This window comes from Microplitis demolitor, chromosome 7 (assembly GCF_026212275.2).
Source record: "Microplitis demolitor isolate Queensland-Clemson2020A chromosome 7, iyMicDemo2.1a, whole genome shotgun sequence".
Classification (NCBI taxonomy): Eukaryota; Metazoa; Arthropoda; class Insecta; order Hymenoptera; family Braconidae; genus Microplitis; species Microplitis demolitor.
Genome location: NC_068551.1, coordinates 15459632 through 15475925, shown reverse-complemented (window position 1 = coordinate 15475925; position 16294 = coordinate 15459632). Strand labels below are relative to the sequence as shown.

At 31.4% G+C, this 16294-nt stretch overlaps 1 protein-coding gene across 3 annotated transcripts in view; it reads left to right on the top strand.

Moving 5' to 3' along the window:
• The window catches only part of LOC103572228 (kin of IRRE-like protein 2), a 139373-nt gene that overhangs the window by 98376 nt on the left and 24703 nt on the right, over positions 1-16294 (top strand). Inside the window, exon 1 of one of the 3 annotated variants that reach the window (XM_053740683.1) lies at positions 7256-7343. The exons of the other annotated variants lie outside the window; for them this stretch is intronic. The gene's annotated coding sequence lies outside the window, so the exon portion shown is untranslated. Of the gene's footprint in view, positions 1-7255; positions 7344-16294 lie in introns of those variants that run through there. 3 annotated transcript variants of the gene reach the window in all.

Sequence of the window (16294 nt, the reverse complement as noted above, 5' to 3'; positions counted from 1 at the left end):
ACGATCATATCGTGAATGGGGCTAGATTTGATTGTGACGGTAGCTATATGTAGACTGTTACTAGAGCTATACAAATCGCTCCCTTCACGATATGCGCACCACAATCTATTAGATGCATCTAATCACGAGAATTTTTTTCCGTGTATATATGATTTTACTTTTTACTGGTTGCTCATATAAATTAAATTATTCATTTTAAATATATGGGTCATTCTCAGTTAATACGTAAATTTGACGTGTACGGTGAAAAATCATCTTTTTTTAAAAAATTTATTTAAAAAAATGTAATTATCTTTTAAAACTTGTACTCATGCAAGTAGTCACTCAAATTTATTTCTTAATTTTATTTAATTTAGTCACAATTTCATCTCATAGTCAGAAAACATCTCTCCTCCTGGCTTGACCCCGGGCTGATTCTGTTTATTTATTAGTAATTTAAGATGCTTAGAAATCAAATAGATTATTTAAATGATATATTTCAACAAAATAAATGAAATAAATTCTCATAACCAAGCGAGTAAAATTGTATGATATTTTTTTGTTCTTAAAAAAAATTACGTTTAAGTTTGTCCCCCACATTTTGCGTCTCGTCCCTTAGCATGTTTATTTTCCTGTAAAATCAGCATTTGTTTACCGACTCGCGGGAATTGAAGACCTTGAATGAATGTCATTGAGTTTATACTTTGTAGTCAGCACCACTGGAATTAGCTGCACAGTCATTTTGTTATTTATTTCATTACTGACACTCTGTGGATACAGTTGAGATTGAGTGAATGGAGTCTCTCCCCTGGTAAGTTTTATTTTAAAAATATTTATCTAAAAACTTTAATTCATCTGTATCTTTACTTCTTTTTGTGTATAGATTCTAAGTTTTCTTGGTTGATTGCATACAATAAATACATTTGTCATTACTTCTGTTTTCGTTACTAAAAAGTATCTTCCCTGTGTGTATCTCCTCTGTCTTGTACATGCCAGGGGAAAGACACGATATCCAGGGGAGATATGAAAACTTTAAACGAGAATTTTTTTTACTGCTTTTTTATTGTTTAAAGGTTGCAGATTGTTATTTAATTCAACGTATAAATATATTCACAATATAGTTCATTGAAAAAAACTCGATTATTATGTTTTTTTACAGAACATGGCACTCTGTTTATCAATTCTCTCCCCTGTATTGAGTATCTCCCCTGGTTTCTTATAAAACAAGATAAAATTAATAAATTGACTGACCGCTTTGCAGACACGTTTAGAATCATTATTTTTATCGAAACATTATAAAATTTAATTAAATTTTATAATTTTTTATCGTGCCGCGTTGCATTAATGAGCGATTTACGTCTTAACTGAAAATGACCCATATATTGATGATTAATTAGATTTCAAAGGTATAATCAATACATACTAAAAACTAATTAAATTATGGTAATAATTCTCAGTGCAATTTAATTTTATTGATATAAATTTTTAATCTAAATATACTGAATTCTCTATAATAGTAAATAATAAAAAAAATTATTTCAAGCTGTAAGATGAATAGCGAAGCGAGAAGAGCATCAAGATAAAAAGAGTGCTTTGTCTTCACTCTTGTGTACCTTTCAGTGTACTCGATCGATCTGTGCTTAAGTTCAATTCCAGTTTCGGTCTAAATACATGACTGAATTTTAATTTGAACATTAGTTCTGCTGGCAAAGTTTCAATGTATTATTGCATATTATTAGTATTCTTAAGTATTTTCCCAACTTACGAAGAATTTATGTGACTAGATAATATATTTGCTTCTCGTAGTATTGAAAATTACTTTCGCATGCACCACTATGATAAATAGCTGGTGAAAAATAGTTATATCTTTTAATGAGCTTGGATTAATTGGAATTCATATATATTGTAAACGTTATAGTATTCATCAAAAGGGTATCGTGTTGATGATCAAAGAATTAATTATTTCATGATGCCAGCATCGAAACAAAGTTTCAGTGTCTCTACAGCTAGTTGAAACAAGCTCATTTCAAGCCGATGCTGCAAACAACTGCTAGCAAATTCGTAATTCACAAATATCTTTAAACACCGGGCAGAAGCATGCGTGTTTCTTTCCTTGGAAAGAAACACAATTGTTTCTGCCCGGTGTTAATTTTTCTTGCCTCCGAGCGAAAAGCGTCAACTTTTGTCCCACTGTGCAAAACGAAGTTGCTGCTTTCCGACTTGGGAAGTAAATAAGAAAGCCTCAGATCACATGTTTGTTGACCTCGGCTTCACCTCAGCCAACAATTGTACATGTGATCTGAGACATTTCTTGCTTTACTGCTCTAGGTGTGTAATATACTATTAATGTTCATTTGCAGCCTTATTACTCTCATTTGTTTGCTTGTCGTTTCAGTTTACTCATTTCATCTTTTAAGTGACAATTTTAATTAACCAAATAAAACTTATCAAAAAAATGAGTGTAAATAATAGTTTTGTTTTATTTACTATTCAATAAGTGACTGCAAATCATAGATTTTTCATTCTCTAACAGTTTTCCGCATCATCAAATTGAAATTAACTTGTTTCATACTGGCTGCTGACACTGGAACTTTAAGTTTCGATGCAGGTAATCATGGAAAATATGGTGTGTGACTCAGAATGAAACACGATTTCAGACTGTGGGTGATGTCAGCCCTAGCCTGTGGCTCGGGTAGCCAACTTCACCCTAGTCTAAAATCATCTTGTTTCATCCCTTGTCACAAAATATACTATATTTTAGTGACTAATGTTTAGTAACCTTTAAAAAATAAGTTTGTGGAAACACTTTTTAAAAACTAGAGAAATTTTCAGTTACATACTTTCGCAACCGAGTACTCATTATTCCATATGTAGTCTCATTAAAACTTGGTGCGCAATTTTTTCGATACGATGTTTTCGATCTTGCTCTTACAATATTTCAAAAACTAATTGATTGATTTCGAGATATACTGACTTCTTTTATTCACTTTGTTCACAACGCGATCTATTATACATTATAATAAAATACTAATTATCTTCAATAATGAAAAAATAATTATTTTCTCAAAGTCGTTAACATTGATAATATGAAAATTAATTGTCAATCAATCTATTCAGTAAAATAATTGAAATTCATTCATAACATCATAAGTGTCCAACTATAACTACTAGTTCACTAATCTTGTAGTACGATGTTTGAATAGATCGTGATTGTACGTGTATTTCGAAACTGTTTGTTAATATAACTAACGTAGATCAAAATGCATCAATTAACAACTATACACACAAGTTAACATCTGACTTTATGTTCTGCCAACTAAACTATACACTAAGTAACACCATTCTATAAATATACATGTAAAAGTATATTTATCTTTCCTTCCGAAAGATATATCTTTATCAGAGATAGGATTTTCTATTGATGGTGTAGTCTAACTGAATTCTACTACGAACTATCATCACCTATATATCACACTATTGAATTTAAGCAACTTTGGGCAAAACTTCCGATCTTGCAGTTGATATAGTGGCATACTTGATCATCTTCATAACCAAAAGCTCAACTGATTTATAATAGAAGTGTAACAAGATCAAAAGTTTGTTAAACAAACCAATTAGTAATTAATTTAATCAGTGAAAATTATTTTTAGTATTCAATTTCGTCAGGTTTCATAAAACTAAATAATAAAAAATAATTAACTAAAAATTGATTGATGTTAACAATCAATTTACAAGCAATTATATGTAATCATATTATCTTTCACAAGTTTTGAAACCTTGCAAAAGCTCTAACCAAATCAATCAGTAATTAAAATAAAAGTCAATTAATTATCTCTCTCTTTCGTTACTTTATATATATTTCGCTGTCACTATTACTCTGCACAGTAAAGTGAATAATAAATTTCAAACGTCGTTGTTGCACATTAATTTTAATCAGCTGAGCTTTTAGAAGACCAATTCGAGGGTAAAGTACGCGTTTGTAGATTAAAGTTCACTTACTCATTTTTTTTCTTTTTCCTGCAATTTTACTTCGTCTTTATAGAACCACTACTATCACCTTCTGTTTTCTGGAGAATTTCTTTTACACCCTCGCGATCACTATCTCTATTTAGCCTTAATCATGGTTTTTCTTTTTTTTTAATCTAATTCTATTATTTTCTTACACAAAAAATAAATAAAATTTACTGTCTCCGTTCATTTCTATATATTTTATTATTTTATACTGTTTTAATTTAATAATTTCCGAGACCATAGTATACATAAACGGTTTGTGGTTGGAAGACGTGTTATAAAACGTCAGCATTTAAGAAGTCAAAGTTTCATGTCGAGAAAATAAAATATATGTAAAGTTAAATCCCAAGGGAGGTAAAGAGAAAAGGTAACCGAGTGTATAAAAATAAAAGACGTAAAGAAATCTTAAAGTAAAAATGAGTACATTTAACTTTTTAGACTTTTACGCGTAAATACAAAAAAAAATTCTTAACACTTAATACTCTTTCCAAAAAGTATAAAGAAACCCTGTATCATTACTCTTAGAACTCTGCTACGTATATTCTGTACAGTACTTATATTCGCGAAACAAATAAACGCGTTCATTATTTGTAACTTAAATACTTATATATGCATTTGAAAAAACTATACGCTTCGTCAAGTGTGTTCTGTGTGACTGTGTCTATTAAGTTCACCATACACGTATATAAGTGTTTAAAATAAAATATATAAAAATATGGTAGAGATTTTTTTTTTTTTAATTTCTTTTGACTTAACATGTACTTCAGTTCGTGACGTAATTTTAGTTACTTTAACTTTTATTATTTCATCCCTTTCAATTTTTTTTGTTCTCTTTCCTCTTTTTGCTACTAAGCTTTTGTGACGTGTTTTTTATTTTTCAATACGTGTACAGTAGCTTGAATGCCGGGTAAATTTACTCTACCTAGTAGAGTAGTGTAACCAGTATTCACTACAACATTGAAAGAATAATATGTATATAAATATGGATATATAAATATTACTTACATTTGGTTTTAAATATGAAACAAAGAGATTACATTATGGTCTGAATGGTTGTTAAGTGGATGTGATGCAGATTTTTATAAAATAATAAAGCTTGACGTACATCCTTTTAGAAATTAGTTTAACGAAGAAGTACAGTCGAACTTACACTATGTTACTTTTTTTTCATTAATTCTCTTTATGGCCTTTGTGCAACTTCATATACACAGATAAAGGAAAAGGTGGGCACAACAGGACCGGGTCGTTTTCAAAATTGTTTTTAACCATCCTCTACGTGACTCTTATCATCATTTCTGTACAATTTAGTGTCCTAAAAATTTTTTTCACAAAAATGAAAAAAACAAAATTATTTTTTTTTAGGGGTTTTCGGTATACATAATTTATTGTTGGTCACAAAAAATACATACGGTGTTTTCTTCGCTATATTTAAATTTTACAAAAGTTATATGTGTCTTCATTCACTTTGTTTTTTCGTTATTTTTATTTATTAACAGTATTGTAAATCTCCTTTTTCACTTAGGTTGAATAGTAACATGTTAATTATAGTCATACTTTTGAATTAAAAAAAAAAAAAAACAAAAATTTCTGTGGCAACTGGAAATTTGGTTTAATTACTTCAAATAGTAGTCAAAAAAAGAAGGTCTTGTGAATGTGAATTCTCGAAAATCCAGTATTTCCTTAACAGTGTCGTTTCTTTCCCACCTATCTTCCTCTATACACGCTAAGAAATATTTTGCGGATATCGCTGTGCCAGTGTGGGCGTAAACGCCATACTTTATGGTATCAGAGATTTTTATACGTTGTAAAATTGTATGCATAAATGATTCGACCATTGCGAGAATAGTAACATTGGCGATAGTTCTCGCAGACGCCGCAATGTCAGTATGGCCGTCAGGCCCATACTGCGTTGCCGTATCCACAATGCTTATGGCCGATAAACCTATTCTGATGACATCTATACAGTTTTGGCGGTAATACGATAGTATGCATTGATCGACACGCCAAAAATTATGGCGGAAAAAACTAGTAACATTGTGCCCTTGGCATTGTAGTATGAGTCTCAGGGCCATGGTATTTCGCCGTGCGTGCTATGCATACGTGTGAGCAATACGATAGCTCCAATATTATACACTATAGTAAATAACGCCATACTTCTGGGACTCGTTACAATACTGTCTTGGAAAATTTCACATACTATTTTAGTATCTGTCTTGAGCCCATACCAGCATGGTGGTTACCATGCATTTCTTACCGTGTATATATATATATATATATATATATATATATATATATATATATTGTGACGTTATTTTTCGTATGGGGGTCAAATCAAAGTGAACGTCACAAACACCAACTGATTTTTACTGTATTTACGAGCATGGTAACTCAAGACTTAGAATTTAGCGTGCAGGTATTAACGATTTTGATACAGATTTTTGATTTAAGTTATAGTTTAAGAATTAAATATGGAGTAACGTTTAGCTACAGTTATGGGTTTTGTTAAGAAAAATTATAGTAAAGATTTAGAATCAGAATTATGGGAATTTAGTATGGAATATTGTTTGAGATTAATGTTTGAGATAAAGTCGAGTTTTGGTTTACAGTTTGGAATTTTGAGTATGTGGAGAAGTCAGTGTTACCGTGGAGCGGGACTTGAATTAGTCACCCGGTATCATTTGATGATAGAACTTAGTTCTATCCCTATGAGACTTCTTGGTAGATTGCAGAGGTCTAGCTGAAATGCTAGCGCTCCAGTATAAAAGGAATGTGATGGATGCAGATTGGGATCAGTTTTGAGTTTTGGTTTGGCAGGCCTCAATAGTAATATTGTGACCGTTGCTGTTGTGGAAGCCGTTTGGTCATTTTTAGTTGCTTTTGTCTGACAGGCCTCAGAGGACAAGTCATGACCACTTGTACCGCTGAGGAAGTCATAGGTCACTTAGTTTTAAGTTTTACGATCCCAGCTGAAGTCTGTTCCAGGAGAGCAACTACCAAGGATATCCATACTCAAAGTCAGGTTTAGTGAGTACGTTTGGTGAGGTATAAGCCTCCAGTTATCGATATGGTAGAGTTTGGGAATTGATTTATGGATTTAGGATATAGAGGTCAGTTATAGATAATGATAAGATTTGGTTTTGGATTTTGATGATTGAGAAAAGGGGAGTCGAAGGGAGACCTTCGAAGAGTACGGACGTGAGCATTCAGCTCTGGTCGCTCGAAGTGAGCCGACGTGTCCAGAAATGGCGTTACAGTTCATGGCATTGCGGAAAGCTACAGATTGAGTATTGTTATAGAAGTATTATTTAAAACCGTGTAAGACGTTACTCGATATTTTATTCATCAGTAATCAGGTATGAAATAATTATTATAATTATCAATAATTAATTGAGTTCGAGTCAGAATCTTGAGATACGATGCTACTGTTTGAATTAAAGAAAATATTTAAGAACTGAGAGAATTATGAGAATATTGGTACAGTTTAAAGTCATGTTCACGATTTATTGTTACTATTATTTTACAAATAATTATAAGAAATATGTTTAATTATTAAACCAATTGTCGTCTAATTGACGTCAATATTAGACCCATGTACGTTAGTTTTATGAGTTTTGTTAAAAGCGAATGTTCTAGAATATCGGTTTTATAAGTTATTGTTCCAGGTTACTGAATACTAGTTGATTGTTAATTAGCTTTATTAATTAATTAATTTATTTAGATGTCGATTTACCTTTTTGTTAAGATTAATTTCATTATTATTAGATTCAGTATTTTGTTATAAAGAAGACTTATTTGTACGAAGCTACAGTATTTTGTTAATTGTTAAATGGAGATCTTAGATTATTTGTTGTTTAAAATAAAAATGGCAAATTCACTGATAATCTACATGAATTTGGAATGATGTAACCCGGACCACTCCCTCTCTCCATAAACCTACACACTGAGCGACACCATGGCATACCGTAACTCTGTTTTTAGTTTTCGAGTCTCTGTTTTTGTTTTTGCTTATAAGTTCTGAGCATTTTGTTAAGTTTTAGTTTTTATTTAGTTGCGTGGTTTTGGTGATAATTCCACAGATCAAAAATTATCCGGTTTTTATTTATGCGTGGTTTTGAGATAGTTCCACAGATCAAAAATTTATCTAATTCTTAAGATTTACTGGTTTGGTGATTCCAGTGATTAAAAATTACCTGGCGCCCTGTTAGCATTGAGACTGGAGGCTAAAGATAGAGAACGAAGTTTGTGGCACAAAGGAAATCTTGGCGTATTAACGTATGCTTGGATGGATCAATTTTTGTGTTATAATATATATATATATATATATATATATATATATATATATATATATATATATATTAAGCGACGACTCTTTAGGTTTAGATTGAAACAATCTCTGCCTAAATCGCTACATACCAAAGAATGCAACGTTGTAAATGATAATGAGGAGAGGAGCGAAGGAAGAATGTATTTGCGGGGTGAGAGACGTTTTGTCTAAGTATACGACAGCTGAGACTCCTCAGTTAGGTGTGTCTATCATATACCCCACCTAAGCCGCCAAGTTGGAAGTTACATGTTGGAAATGTTATAGATAGAAATAGGTGTAGGCACGAGGTATTGTGAGAGGCAAGTTGTACAATGCCATCTCGCAGAGTGAAGCCGAACCACCACATATATATGTATAAATACATATGTTTTTTTTTAATTATAACAGTATTATTTGTGCATAAAAAAAATGGTTGGAGTTTTACATAAATAAGAGCAATATAAAATACTCAAAAGTCGTAACAAAATTTTCGGCTGACCAAGTACATAGCCATAACTCTCGTAGAAGTAGAGGAGTCTCGTCAACCACACGGCTGTTGATAAACTCGACGATTATGCCGTTTGCTGGATGAGCCAAATATTTGCACGAAATATACAACTCGACTTGAGCTGTTACCACTAGTATCCCTCCTACCTTCTGGTTCTGGCTTTTATCCTCCCCTGACATTCTCCAACCATCATCGTACAACTAAAACCACCAACGAGCTCTGGTAGATGAGGATGATGATGCGTCGACTCAGCGCTTTTGGCGGCGGTATTCAGGATTTGCCAAGTGGACCGACTAACACATGGGATTCGTTGCCTACATTTCTCATTCGCAATGTATGGTTCAGATATATATTATATAACACATTTATTCACATGATGAGGATGCACAAGTATGCAGAACTAAATGCCTATTTAAATTTTATCTACACTACTACGATTTGTTTATACGTATAGATAAATGTACTATTTATGATAATGGCTCATGTGGTTTTTCGATTACGTAATCAAAGTATAGTGGGCTATTATTTTAGCTATTGTATTGTCGCTTATTAATAAAAGTACGATTTGTAAATTATACTAAATTCATGGTGATAATAATTTTTGCTCATTAATACAATCATAATGTAGTATAATTTTAAAATGAATAAAATTATACTACAATTATCTTGATAAATTTATTGTCACCCAATGAAATTCAAAAATTCTTTTCATTATTGAATTGAAAAAATATTTTATACTTTTTTTTTCACATACATAGTCCAAGCTCGTTACACGGAAAAAAATCGGTCTATCGGTTGACCCTGCGGGCCAGCCCCAAAACTTCCCGCCTATTTCGAGCTCCTTAAGCTCAGAAAATTGTTGTAGATACATTTTCTCTTCGAGCTCGAAAATACTTTTGTATGCCTTTGTTTTCGAAAGAAAACGTTTTTTACGATTTTTTTTTCAAACGATATCTCTCGAACGAATAAACCGATTAAGACGTTCAAGGCGACAATCGACATGTTTTACTGAGTTCTATAACTGATCAGATTTTTGAATTGATTCATCAAGTCGTTTTTGAAATACTTTCAAAATACTAAAAAAAAAAATTTGGAATTAATCGGGTCAGTCATTTCGAAAATATTTGGAAAAAACCATTATCCACCATTTCTTTCTCCCGCGATATCTCTCGAACAAACTAACCGATTTTGATAGTTGACGTGGCAATCGACGCGTTTTATTGAATTCTAGAGCTGATTAAATTTTGAAGTCGATCGTATGAGTCGTTTCTGAGAAATCAATAAAAAACTAAAAAAAAATTTTTTTTTTTTCGTAATTCACAAATATTTTTGAGTCTATTCGATCAAATGATCTGAAATTTTCAGTAAAGTTGACGGCCAACAAGCTCTTTCGATTGCCACCTCAACCATCCAAATCGATTTATTAGTTAAAAAGTTACAAAGAGTTTACATACACACACACACACACACACACACACACACACACACACACACACACACACACACACACACACACACACACACACACACACACACACACACACACACACACACACACACACACACACACACACACACACACACACATGCATACACACACTCGGACATCATTCTGAAAATAGTCAGAATAGCTTCCTAGGACCTCAAAACGTCGACATCTGATGAAAACTCAATTTTCAAAAATCGGGGTGAAAACAATAACTTCCCGAAATTTTTGAAAATCGTCGATTTTCTTAGCGGGAAGTTAAAAAATATTGCGCTTATCGCTCACCAACGGAGAGTGACAGTTGTATCGTGATTAGTACTAAATTGTTTCTTGATTTTCACGATAATAAATACCGACATGTTAGTACGTAAGATCCTTATATCAGCTATTTGAGTTATTGCTACTACCACAATATATATACCGATATGAATGATACACTAGATACTTATTATAGTGATCTTACGGATTGTGAATATACTTAAATGTATAGTGATCGTCAGTTAACGTATCTATATCGTACCAAAACGGATCGTGATTATCGTGATCTACTTCTCAAGCGCCACCACTCATAATATCGTTAACGGAATGATGTAAAAGATAGTTATTATAACAAAACGGATCGCTACCATACCAAAACGATCTTATGATTTCGGAATCCGCCTAGATCGCGATAATCACGATCCGATAGACCAAGACTTTCCGTATACAATGTATAACCAACCGAGGAGAGTGAATATCACGATACGGTTGAGTAGTGAGCGCAATATCTTTTTTTCCGTGTAGAAGCAACTTCTCCAATCGCGCTTTTCTTTACGACTTTAAAGCTCCCCCACTCTTGCGGTCGCACAATTTTCGTTTCTTGATGTTCGTTATAAGCATCACTCATATTTGGTTTAAAACAAATTTTTCAAAATATTAAATTTTTGTAGGTGCATAGTATTTAAATTAAATAACATTTGTATGTCATTAACTTTGATTTGTAAATAATTTATCCCTGATTATTAGACTTTTTGACGCAATTTCAATCGTTGCTTGTAACGAGTGACGTGTAACGATTCACATACGTAACCCACACATGTAGAACGCGCGCAAAGAACGAAGATAAAAAGGGAGCCTGAAATCTCTAATTTTTTCAAAAATTTTTACTCGACAACTCCTGACAATTGCTTATAACAAGCTTGGGATGTACGTAATTTTCTATACTTGTTATTTTATTTATTATCTATACTTAAAATGTCGAAAATTATGCTAAACTTTTTCAAGAAATGAAGCCACTCTTTAAAATTGAATTAGCGAACTTCACTGCGAGAAATAGTGACTACACTGTAAAAAATCACCAGGGTAAGTGTAAGCGGTGTAGGTGTTAAAATCGGCGGTGTTAAACTTCAACACCGAAAGCGGTGTAAAATAACGCCGCCGCTGGTGTAAATTTTCTGTATCGGTTTTAAAAAAATTCCCCGGTTCACTTTGTAAATATTTTTACTTACTCGATCACTATACTTGTTTATAAATTAAATTTTTATTAATTTTCACAAAGAACTGTCATTTCTTGTGTTTTATACTCTTTAAAATTAATACTGAAAGCGGACGCAGTTTACCCCGCTTTTACACCGGTTACGCTGCTTTTACACCGGTATTTTAACACCGCCGAATGACGCCTCCTACACCGGTGTAATTTCATTTTAACACCGGGCGGAATTAAAAATGAGTCCATTTTCAACACCGCATTTTTTACAGTGCACTATCGTGTTTCGCGCACGAGCGCGCGTGTGTCGTTTTTCATATATATTTATTTTAATGTATATTTTCGTGTCTTTTGCATATATTTTTTTGCTTTCGAGCAATTAAGTAATCGGAAAAGAAGCTTCATGCCTTTTTATTTAAGGATTTATAGATTCGCAGTGTAATTTCAATAATTCATTTTTACAAAGTAATTAATTTTTGATTTAATTGTATTTACTACTATAAGCATTTGAATTATCAAATTACCAAGTAGAAACATTTTCTTAAAATCTAGTTACAGCCTAAAAATGGAATTTTTTAAAAAACTCTATTTATCTTCGAAAAAAGTTGTTTTTAAATTCTCATTCATTGTGTAGGCATAACAAGAAAAATTCAATGCGTTCATTTACGTTACGGTGATTTTAAAACTGAATAGCTTAATATAATTTTCAATTTCATCATTTATATTTTTTTTATATATTTATTTTATGTAGGTCAGGGAAATAGAACAACAAAATTGCTCATTTTTTTTTTTTTCATCGGATTATTAAATCATTCACTTTTAAATAGAACAAATCCCTATTGAAAATCATTGTTTTGTTTTGTTTTATCGTAAATGCAGTAAAGAATCTAACAATTGTATTTTATATGTACGTAGGTACGAAAACACGATAAAATCCAAAATATGAATTAAACTGATTTAATTCCTATTACTGGAAATTCAAATTAGTCTGGAATGAAATCTCATTACAAAATAACCATCGGAATCTTTGTACCGAAAAAATAAAAGATTTAATTTGATTTCAAATCAACGAAAAACGCATTTACAAAATAAATCTGATCTTTTAAATGGGCGTCATTTTTGGCAGAATTTAAAGTAAAATTTAAATATCATCGTATGATATATCAAAATTTGTTATCTTTATTTTATGCTAATAAAACTAATCTAGTATTTTTAAAAGAGGTCGAAACTCCAAAAACTAAAGTTTCATCTAGCAGCCACATATCAATCAGAACTCGAAACTGTAAAAATTAAAATATTTCTGATAATTTTTTATTAGAAATATAATTTTTTTGACTTGCATTTGACTTTAACTTGATTTTGGCTACACTTACTTTTAACTTCAATATGACTTCAACGGCTTAAGGTTCGGTTTTTTGGCACTATAAAACGCGAAAACCGTGCATGTGTATAAAGAAATATATTAACTGATTAAATTTAAATTTTTCGAGTAATGTAGGCATGCCGAGATAATTTCATTGTAGCACTTCACATTTTATGGGTTAAAGTAGAATATACAAGCATAAAATTTGACAGTTTATAACCCGAAATTCGTACATGCGGTGGAAAATCTTTCAATTATGTAGTAAAATTTTGGTTGCATCAAGTTATTATTTAATTTATATGACCAACAAAATTTATTGTTACCCGCTTGAGAATTAATATGCATAAAAAGTTAATTATTTTTAATACTTAATTTTACTCCCACCAGTACTGCGATTGTCCCTATAATTTTGAACCATCAAATCCCTTTTGTATACCGTTTAATAATAATCGATAAATTCATCAAATGCTTGACTTTTTGAGTTGGCTTGCTACTATTGTTGTCAAATATAACCAACTTCACGCTTCAGATTAAACTTTTCTGATACTTAAATATAAAATAAAAATCGACAATAAAGCAAAAACTTAGACTTTACCGACCCAAGATTCTAAATCTCTATTTAATTACTATTAAATAAAATTAAGACTTAAAAAGTTACCATTACTTACACTAACAATCTTTGAAAATTTTGTTTAATGGATTTTTAATGTACATTATTTTTTATTTAATTAAAATTTATTTTTTCCCTCCAAATAAAACTGGAGCTTAGATAAGACCGATTAAATTTCCATTTTTAAAACTTTTAAAATTAAATCTCTGGCAGCAAATAAAATATCTTGATTATTATTTATTTCACAACAAAAAAAAAATTATTTTTTTTTTTCGTCGGCTTACCGTAATATATACGAGTGCATTAATTTTCATTTTAATATGCACAAGTAATCTATTTTAATGACGCGCCTGGATTGGAGGGAATTTCAGGTAGAAAAGTGTAATGGGGTGGGTATGGTAGATAGCGAAAAAATAATAATAAGAAGAAGGAAGAGAAGAAGATGGAGAGAAAAGTGAAAAAGTTTTCCCCAAGCTCGAAGAAATTTTACAAATAATTAAAAAAGTTGACGGATGATTAAAAAAAACTTTTCGTGATTATTATAAACTGCTTTATAATGTAATAAATAACAATAATAATAATAATAATGAATCATACGTAATATTGATTGACGCATGTTTATGTTTTTTTTTATTTCTCACCATTACTGCCTCTATCCAACTTATTTTGTACTACATTTCCAGTTATAGTGAATATTTATGAAAGATGTAAATAACCAGAGGATCATTTCACCTGGCGCTCATGTACCCCGGAGGCATCATCCCCATTGACTCCTTAGTTAACCAACCGCGGTAAATCTCTTCCATCTTTCTTTCTGTCTCTCTCTCTCTCTTTTCCTCTTTTACTCGGTTTCTCTTTCAGCTTCTACGATTTACGTATTTCCTATCTCATTCACGTGCTTTCACTCACTCTTTGGAGCGAACATTAGCTGGCTCAGAGGTGGAAAACATGCAAGAGGAAACCCCATCTGGGATAAACAACATCGTTGTCTCTGATGCAGCGTCGCTGCCAGAGAACCTCGCAGCTTTTGATTCAATTTTAAATATCTCTCTTCATCATTTTATTTTCTATTCTCTTTACTCTGTCATAACTTAGCAATAAATCTTGCATAATCATTATCATCTCGTTGCTCACACTTATATTAAATGATATTTTCATTTTTTCTTCATCATTTTTATCGTTTCAACTTTAATAATTTATTTTATTAGCGAAGAGTTAATCCCTCAGTAAAATTTAAAAAACTTTCAAAAGTTTTCAGGTATTTTTGTGTTTTCGAACTATGACGATTTTTATTTATCAACGAAAATTATAATTAATAATTTAATGTTGAAAAATTAATTAGTTGGTAATTATTTATTAAGATAACGATTAATAAATATCGCAATGAAATAAGCTTAATTTTTTAACTTCCCGCTAAGAAAATTGTAAATTTTCAAAAATTCGGAAAGTTATTATTTTCACCCTCATTTACGAAAATCGAGTTGTCATCAACATCAGATGTTGACGTTTTCAGGTCCTAGGAAGCTATTCCGATTATTTTTAGAACAATGTCCGATTGTGTGTGTGTGTGCGTGTGTGTGTGGATGTAAACTCTTCATATTTTTTGAATGAATTGAGCGATTGAGATAGTTGAGGCCACAATCGAAACAGTTTGTTGGCCGTCAACTTTTCTAAAAATTTCAAATCGATCGGTCAAAGGAGCGGCTGTCTAATTTCAAAACACAGTAAGAGACAAATTTTTCAAAATCGATTTTTTAGTATTTTTAGTTCCAGTGAAGTCTTTTGGACATGGTTCAATACATATTAAGAAAAAATTATTTTTGTCAGTTACTGTGTCTTGAAATTGGGCAGCCCTGAACTCTAAGATACAGAAGAAATACAAAAAAAAAAAAAAAAAAAAAAAACAATTTTTTTTTTTAGTTTTTTTAAAATTTTTCAGAAATGACTCGATTGATCGATTTACACCTTAAAGATCTATAATTAAATTTTTTCCACGTGTTCAGCTACACGGCGGATTGAATTTTCTGTATGAGTTTTTGTCTCTAACATGTGATATCTATCTGAACCTTGTAACTAATGTGTGCAAAATTGGTAAAAATAACACAAAATCATCTAGATTTTAAAAAAAAAAATTTTTCTAATAATATTATATAAAATATATATTTTACATAATATATATAATAATAATATAATATAATTTATTCAAAGCCATAAGATTGACGGTGGCGATAGGAAGGTCTATCTAAGAGTTACAAATAATTTTTGACCTCTTGTAATAGTGAAAATCAGCATATTTTTAAGGTGTATAACAGCTCACCTAACATTATGTTACAAGTAGTTAGGACGGTATCTGCCTCCCCTTGCTAGTATAGTGTCTGGCTGAAGCCTACAACACTGTTTTACGCCGGCGCGTACTAGTAAGAGATGTAGTCTAAGGCAAGAGTGCGTTAACATAGCCTTACTGATGAGTCCGTTAACGTACTTAGGACGAAACTACATAAATTATAGCAAACAGGCATATACCTTAAGTTTTGGTGGTTGACGTAAGAGTCAATACATAGAATGAAAA